This window comes from Ixodes scapularis, unplaced genomic scaffold (genome assembly GCF_016920785.2).
Source record: "Ixodes scapularis isolate PalLabHiFi unplaced genomic scaffold, ASM1692078v2 PGA_scaffold5__190_contigs__length_132052651, whole genome shotgun sequence".
In the NCBI taxonomy this organism is placed as follows: Eukaryota; Metazoa; Arthropoda; class Arachnida; order Ixodida; family Ixodidae; genus Ixodes; species Ixodes scapularis.
Genome location: NW_024609880.1, coordinates 50,112,766 through 50,121,771, shown reverse-complemented (window position 1 = coordinate 50,121,771; position 9,006 = coordinate 50,112,766). Strand labels below are relative to the sequence as shown.

At 46.3% G+C, this 9,006-nt stretch overlaps 1 pseudogene; it reads right to left on the bottom strand.

Annotated features, from left to right (window-relative positions):
• Positions 1 to 6,641: 6,641 nt before the first annotated feature.
• On the bottom strand, positions 6,642 to 8,663 carry LOC115313043 (annotated as a pseudogene).
• Between the last annotated feature and the right edge of the window lie 343 nt (positions 8,664 to 9,006).

Sequence of the window (9,006 nt, the reverse complement as noted above, 5' to 3'; positions counted from 1 at the left end):
GCGCGCGAAGAGAAGCGAACGCGAGCGCGATGCGTCATCGGATATCCGGCGCAAACAAAAACAGAAAGAAAAGATTCCTCGCATTCGTGACGTAGCAAGGCTGGCGCGGTTATGAGCATTGCCGTTGGTGGCGTTGTCAGCGTTACGGTGGTGTCCCTATCGTCAACGCGTTACAACTAGGGGTGTCGCGAACCGGCCGAGGTTCGAGTTCGACCAGGTTCGACTTTTTCGACCTTTTAGTGGAAAATTCAACGAACCTTGTATTGAGGTTCGACTCGTGTGCGCATGCGTGACAGGCTGGCTAGTTGGCTTTGGATTGGATGGTAATGGCTAAGGGATAAATTAAGGGCAGCGCTGATTGGTTATTTTACTTAATACAGTACAAACAAATTAAGTTATTAACCTCTTCAGTGATTAGAATTAGTTTCTTTTAATTGCAACCATTTATAAAATAAAATAACCCTTTTCTTAAAAAAAACATTTTCCAAACCTAGACATGCTTGTATCAAGGTCTGGCCCAGGGTGTAAGATAGACAGGTGGGGAAACGAGAGCCAAATGAGTGACCGCATTGTGTCCCCCTCGGTTTTCTCTTTTTCTGTGGCGCCATCTATGTGGGGCACCGCGAACTCTCACTCCAGGTGGGCGACCGGTGGCGACCTGCTAAACTGACGGAGATTTTTTCCCATGGATTTTTGGTGAAGGACTGTCGTGCTCTCGGTTTATTCTGCGCACTCTCCCATAAAGTTCCACGCAAATTCAATTCCGATTTTTTTCTTCTCGCCGCAGCGCCATCTGTCGCAAGTCGGGGGTACCCGCAAGCAGACGAGTACACAATACGGTCACGGCGCTGCGGTAGGCTTTTATGGGCCGTTTCCCCACCTGTCTATCTTACACCCTGGTCTGGCCACACTGTCCACAAAGTCGAACCGGTCGAATCTGTTGAAAAGTTCGAAGGTTCGTCGAACCGGTTCGACCCAGTCGAACCCCGAAAGTTCGACCTAAAAATCTGGTTCGACAAAAGTTCGCGACACCCCTAGTTACAACCGAGCCGTTCGAAGTACCCGTGGGGTGACGAGCGTGTGGCTGTCCCAATGAGCATGTAGCTTCCACAGCACTGTCAGCTTAGGGGTGAACGGGGTGAGAAAAGTAACTTTTGTCCAAATTTTGAGCGCCGGAGTAATCTTCTATACTTTGTTTCAGCTTCCGTCGGAGCGCAGCCAAAGGCTGAGGGGCGGTTCGCAACTTCGAGAAACTCTTACGCACCACAAAGTAGTCCGCAAAAGTTGTTTTTTTCTTTTTAATAATTGTTTTGTGCGTAAACATTGCACAGTGTTCCAGATGTGTACTGCTGAGAAGGATTTGCAACAAAAGGAATGAAATATCTGAAGTTTAGGCTTTTATTAATATACGTAAATGCATGTGGTTCGGGCAAAACACGTACTTCTGCTGGCAACACTGCTGCAGCGCCCGGTTTTTCTGGGTGATTACCAACGTTAATAAAACACTCAGTTGGGAAACTCCCATAGAGACAGCTTTGAAAAAGTGGCCCCAAACTGTCTCCGCGCACCGAGCTAATGACGAACACAACGCGACCATTTATCCCGCAGCGGCCACTCGAGGAACTACACGTGACTTCTATTTTGGCTTTCAGAACAGGTACACCGGTAGAGGTTACAGGGGTGCCACCCCCGTCTCCCCGGCGGACGCGCCGCGGTGAGCTACTGAAGTTAAAATGCACCTAGGGCGGGACGTGCTACCTGAAAGGCCCGCTGAGGCATGGTTTTATAAAAACAATATTAATTGTTCCGCAAAATATTGCGAACTAAAGATGATAAAAACATCACGCGCCCATCATTTGGTACTAAACTCCAATAAATTTCATACAAAAAGAGTCTTTTCCGTTTGTTTTTACGCAAAAACAGGCTTTCAAAAAGCTCGAGGTGACCACAGTACAGACAAACGATAAAGAGTGGCGCTGTTGTCGCATTTAGCTCGGTCTCGGTGAATTCCAGCGGCCCAGGTTTCGACGGCGAGTTTCCCAACTGAGTGTTTTAGTAACGTTGGTGATTACGTTCCCGTAATGGCCGATTCATGTGCTTCGCTGCTTTCCTCACAGAGTCGCTTCAAAACGTCCTTTCGCAAAGGCAAGTCTGGGCGTCAGGCGCGAGCGGTCATGATGAATGTTTACTTTCAAATTCGGCAGAAGACTTCTGCCCGGGCCGCATCGTATACGCGAATGCGTTGTATACAAGAAAAGCATCCGGGCCACTACAATTCACTGATACGCTGCGAAGTCAGGGCACCCTTTTACCTGCTGATCAGATTGAACGCCGAGAAGCAGATAGAAAGGACTGCGCCTCGAGGCCTGGTTTATCCAGACAATACAAGGGAACATCAACGACCAGGTCATCGCAGCCCTTGCAATGTGTATTTACATCTTGAAACTATGCCTAACAGGTGAAGAGCTCGGACACAGACGCCAGTGGCCAGCCTACGTGCTAACATGCCCTGTGACTAAATTTCAGAACGTGAAAGGGCACTTCTTAAACCTGGAGCAGACGATACCGTTGGTACACCCGTAGCTGACGAAATACTCGACGAGCGCGGGCGGCTCGGACGACCAGCGGCGCAGCGGAGTGATACAAAAGTGCAGGCGAGATCGCGTGACCTATTGCCGGCGTGCGATTGGTTCCGGTCACACGTAGCTTTGGCTGCGCTCGGACGGAAGCTGAAACGAAGTATAGGGGGAGAATGGATGTGTCCGGAGTACACAAACGAGCGTCTGGTACAATGCGCGATTTGTGAGTTGAGGAAAGCTATGAAAGGAAATGTTGAATTCTAAAGAGCGGCGCTGCTCCGATGGGACTTGCTACGTCTTGACTACGTAGCAAGTTCCCCAACGTTGCTAGATTACCTTCCAAATAGGCTCCACATGCGTCCACCAGATGCACATTGAAAGATCGTTGAATTAACTTTAAAATTAGTTGTCTCGTGCCTTTCAACATGCAACAGATTACAGCTAAGAAATTAGCACTGTAATTTCGTTTCCGTGTTAAGCCTGGTCAACTCCAGCCGGCTGCTCGTCCTCTCGCGGACGAGCGAAGCACTAGAGGAGCGGGGCCGGCGGCGGGGACGGCGACGGGGACGGCGGCAGGAGCTGTCAGTTTTTGTGCTGCTGTTCTGGCCGTCGTGTTCGCGCATCATGAAGTTTTCAAGAAAAGCGAGTGCTTTACAACAGGAATTTTTGGTGGACCGCCTTGAAACAGCATTGCACGAAGGGCCCAAGAAGTCTAATTTCATTAGGGGCTTTTAGTAGATGGCACACGCTGTAGATTTCATGTTCTACGCTCACAATCACAATTTTTTGCTCAACGTGACGGGATTGCACGGGTACAGATCATCATCATCATCATCATCATCATCATCGTTTATTATCCTTGAAGGCCCTTACGGGCATTACACAAGGGAGTGGTACATTTGTTATTATTTTTCTAAATCGAACACTTCCGCACGCAATTTTAACACAACAGAAGAGGGAATTAGTCGGATAATGAAGAGATGAAAGTGGTTACAGAGGCGGCAAATTTATATGTGTCAGTTATGGTAACAATGTCCTTTGGTAGTATGTTCCAATCGTTTATTGCCAAAGGTTGAATTACTGCATGAAGTAGTTGACGAAAAAAATGGGCCGCAACTTGCAGGAGTGGTCAAAGCGGGGGAAAATCTGCCACGGGGGTAAAAGCAGAGATTCACGAAGAGGCATGTTATGGTGAAAGATTCGGTGAAGGAGAGAGAGACGGGACACTCGGCGCCTCAATGAAAGCGTGTGAAGGTTAGCTGCTTCGCACAATCCAGATATGCTCGTGAATGGTGAGTAATCAGAAAAAACAAAACGAAGAGCCCTGTTTTGGATGGATTCAAGTTTGTTAGATAGGTAAGATTGCCAAGGGCACCATACAGAAGAAGCGAATTCAAGCTTAGACCTAACCAAAGTTGAGTATGCTAATTGTTTTATCTCTGGTGTTGCGGGTTTCAGGTTTCGGCGCAAAAAACCAAGGGTACGGTTTGCGCTAGCTACTACATTACTGATGTGAGACGTCCATGAAAGGTCAGATGTTAAATGAATACCGAGATATTTATATGATCTGCAAACGGTGATAAGGGACGCGTCAAAATGGTAAGAAAAAGGTTGAAGAGCACGACGAGAAAAGGAAAGGGATTTACATTTGTCGAAATTGAGAGTCATCCGCCATTTATTGCACCATTGAATGACTTGTGAAATATCTGTTTGCAAGGTATGGTGATCGTCGAACGAGAGAATGGGCCTGTAAATTACGCAGTCGTCTGCAAATAACCGAACTGATGAGGAGATGTGCTCATGAATATCATTGATGTAGATTAAAAAGAGTAAGGGCCCGAGTACACTACCCTGAGGGACGCCTGAGGTTACCGGGCACGAGGGGGATTTAGAGTTATTAATGGTGGTGTACTGGGTGCGGTTAGTCAAGAATTCGCATATCCAATTTACGATAGTGGGATGGATCTTAAATTCGTTAAGTTTTATTTTAAGACATTGATGAGGGACCCTATCAAACGCTTTAGAAAAGTCGAGAAAAATGGCGTCAGTCTGAATGTTGGTATTAAAACCTGCGTGAATGTCATGAAGAAACGCCGTTAGTTGGGTTTCGCAAGAGTAGGCTTTCCGAAAACCATGTTGGTGATTGAAAAGGAGGTTGTTATCTTCTAAATAATTGATTATATTGGAGTAAAGTACGTGTTCCATGAGCTTAGATGATACGCTAGTCAGGGAGATGGGCCGATAGTTTGTAATTAGGTGATGGTCACCAGATTTGAACACAGGGGTTACGTTTCCAGTTTTCCAATCCCTCGGAATTTCAGAAAGTTTAATTGACTGGGAAAACATGTCACAAAGAAAAGCTGCGGAAATGTGTTTCGTGTTTATTAGAAGCTTCGAAATGATTTGGTCATCCCCTGAGCTGGAAGACAGCTTCAAGTTCTCAATTGCCTTCAGGACGCCGGCATAGTCAAAAGTGATGGGCCCCATAGGAGCGTGCAATGACTGGCGTGGGACAGGAATATTACTCGGGTTTTCTTCTGTAAAGACAGAACTAAATAAGTTATTAAGTGGAAGAGCACTTTGGTGATCGGAAAGATTATGCCCGCTGTTGTCAGTGGATTGCAAGGGAGACGACGTAGAAGGATTAATAATCTTCCAAAATTTCTTTGGCTTGTTAACCAAAATGTTGAAGAGGTCCCGAGTATAGAATTTAGTTTTCGCTTCATTTATAGCTGTTTTGTATCCCGTTGTGCAATTGTGGTATTCGTTCCAGGCTTCCAGTGTGTCGCAACACATAGCCTGTCTCTAAAGCCTATTCTTTTTCTTGGAGTGCTCATGAATGGTTTTGTTATACCACGGATTGTTGTTATCAGAGATGACACGAGTGAGTGGTATGAAAGGCTCAATAAGTTGAATTAGTTTATCTTTGTACAGCGTCCAGTTAGCGTTGACAGATCTTTCCTCAAGACCGTGAGAGGACGTGTCGTAGAAGTGTTCCAGTTGCGAGTTGGTAGAGGTATAGTCGGCACCCGCGTAATTCCGAATGAATTTAGTATAGCGTGATTTGTGAGGAGTGGTAAGGGAGAGTGTTAATTCGATAACAAGATGGTCCCTAATGCCGGGTAAGTATGTAACATTACTGATAAGGTCTGGCTCTTGCGTTAGGCACAAGTCCAGCACATTGCTGCAGATTTTGGTAGTTCTGGTTGGTTGAATGATAAAGTTGGAAAAATTAAAGTCAAGGCAAAGGTCTACGAAAGCATCGGAAAAAGCACTGCCGGAGGAGAGGGCAGTCCAATCAACGTCTGGGCAATTAAAGACTCCAAGAAGAACAAGGGTGGCACTAGGAAAAAGGGATGTAAGCTGAACGAGACACTTATGAAGCTCAGTAATGAAATCCCTACCACTATCTGGCGGCCTGTAACATACACCCATTATAATACTTGGCTTAGAGGTAAGGCATACCCAGACGATTTCCAGGCTTGTTTACACCGAGATAAGCCTTGATGGGATACGCTTATTCACAGCTAAAAGAACACCACCTCCTCTCTTTCCGACGCGGTCAGTTCGGTAAACATGAAAACCAAAATGTGGAGGAAACAATTCTGCGTCAGCGATATCAGGGTTTAACCATGTTTCAGTAAGAAAAACTAAGTCCGCGTTGCATGTATCAATCAAAGAGTGCACATCTTCCCTTTTAGGTATGCAACATCTAATGTTAGTAAACTATACAGAATGCTCAGCGGGCACATCACAGATGCGTTTGACCCTGGTCGACAGAACCTGATGGGGGCGCGGTGGGAAAGGGAAGCGGCGTAGACGCCTGTTTTTTTTTTTTTTTTTCTCGAACCAAACTTTGCACCGTGTCAAATATAAAGCACTTGTCATCCATCAACAGCTTGTCGTGACGAAGTCTAAAGGGCAAACCCTTTGATCGGGCAAATTCAAGCAGTTTGCGGCGCGCGAGTCGGACGCATACCGGGAAATCCTCACTGATAGCGAAAGGCGAGTTTTTTAGTTTGTATGCTGATGACATTATACTTTTCTTTAAATGAAAAGAACTTAACAATAATTGGGCGACACTTTCGTTCGTTGAAGGAGCCCAAACGATGCGCTCTTTCGATTCTGATTGGGTCAACACGAATGCAGAGTTTTTCGAAGCACAGTTCGACGACCAAACCTTCGCACTGATTCCAAGTTTCCTTATCTTTATCAGGAAGACCGAAGAATAACAGATTTGATCTACGGGACCTGCCCTCCGTATCATCACAGCGCGTTTTTAGATTAGATAGATCACCTAGAGCGGCCGATAACTGAGGCTCTTCACTTGTGGCAGCGTCCCTCTCCTTCAACTTTATTAAAGCTACGTCGTTATTTAACTGAGCGTTCTGTCCTGTAAGCGTTAGAAGTGACTCATCGGTTTGTTTTAGTCTTTCTCTCAGTTCGTTTGTTAGCAGAGTATTCTGTTCGGAAACCGCTAAGAGCGTTTCATCGGTTTGTTTTAGCTTTGCCTTGAGTTCGAGTACTTCTTGTTGAAGTGAGGTTGATATACTCTCGAGTTTTAGGACATTGTTGTTGAGATCTTGCACAAATTCAGCCTCAACTTTTGACATAGGGCCTGGATTTCTCTCTACGTCACCGCACAAAAGGAGTAACAACACTCTAAATGATTCAATGCAGGGCATGGAAGCTTAAAAAGGCAAATGTTATTAGAACGGAAACAATGACAGGATCTCTGTTTACTAACCTGCAATACCAAGATGAAAAAGTTCAAGCACTTCATAGCTGGAAAGCTTCCATGCACACTGGCGAGCAGCGCGTCGAAGTCGGCTCTTATAGGCCGCACAGGTGGTGCGGCCTACATCCAACGGGCGTCGCACCATGCTCGAGGCAGTTTGCTCCACGCACTTCCAAAAGACCGGCTACGCGTACCTGCTGTCAGTTAATTAGAAGGGCAAATGAAGAAATACTCGCAGTATTTTTAAGCGTGTTTCTGCACCGATCGAGAGGAGTGGTTAAAACGGGCAGTTTTGTCGAGGCGGGTCGCGTCGATGCTAGTAACACGTACACAGGTGTAGCATACTGTATATTTGGATATTTGTTTTGACAAAGCAATAAACAAAACCCCTAAACACACCGACGGCGTAATCGTGTTCTTTTTATTTTCTTTTCTTTTTTTATAGCATTATTACAGGCTATACCATAAGCACGCCAACGCTCATGGCGCGCACTGAAAATCATGCTTCAACGATACAGCGTGTACTTTTGGTCGCACTGCCTTACCTGCGGTTACGCTACGCTAAAACTGTCTGCCGCAGGTTGATCACGCGTTGCAATGCACTAAAACCGCGACGGTGTGTCAGCTGTGAGCAGCTGACATCGTGACATCAGGACTCCGAACGCTGCTCTATACCGGACCTTGACGTTCGCCCCACGTGGCTCATGTTACGAAGCACTGGTGGCGAGGCACACTGCAAACACGAAAATATTTTCACCACCAACAAAACTATTTTGCCACATACAAGGACGTGACCGGCGCCCAAAACGCGCTCGCGCTCCGGAAAGCCTCACAAGTTCCGTGTTGTTCCTGCAACTTAAAAAAAAAAAAAACAGTTTTTTTTTCTTTTTTTTTTTTTTAACGCACGTAAACATCTCTGACCATTATCTGTGATACGCTCCAGCCCCCTGACCGTTTTGCATTTGTGCGCAAATAAATAAATACAACCACACAAACCAGCAGTCACCGAGAAGGCGCATGGAAGATCTATCCCCGTCTCTTCCGCCATCTTGGAACTACGACTTCGCCACCTATAAAGAGTTGGAGTTGGCGACCTAGTGGGCTTGCGTTGCACAACTTCCCTGGGTTCGATCCGCACCCCCTGCCCGTTTTGATCTGAATGAGTTTCATACCGGCACTCGTTCGTGGAAATCACTACTGCGTGGTGCACGTTAAAGAGCCCTGTTTAGCGGTTGTACTGCACTCGCACAATTTCTCATCTACAGCTAAGAGACAAGACAACCCGTCAAGGCTGTCTAAACATATAAGCAGCACAACTATGTCACTGTCCTCTGTACGTCAGCCATCTTGGTGCACCATTGCCAGTTATTTGAAACTTTATCTAAAATCACACAAAGCGCTTTTCCGCCTTCCAGATTTGTAAAAAAGCAGCCTGCAGGGCAAAACGACATCGCCTGAGCATCCTGAAAGCGTGTCTAAAGTTCTGAAAGTCGCATTTCGTAATCTAAACGATCTCTTTGCGCCTGCTCTGCGCAAAGCACGAAAATGGCGGCGTCCACGAGGAAATTGGAAACCGGAGCACCGGAACTCTGTATAATTACGCTAGGAACTTTTAGTAGACCGTACGCTATAGCAAGGGAGAGCTCGTGCTGTCTCACTTTGAGGCGTTGATTGAGCACGAACCAGCTA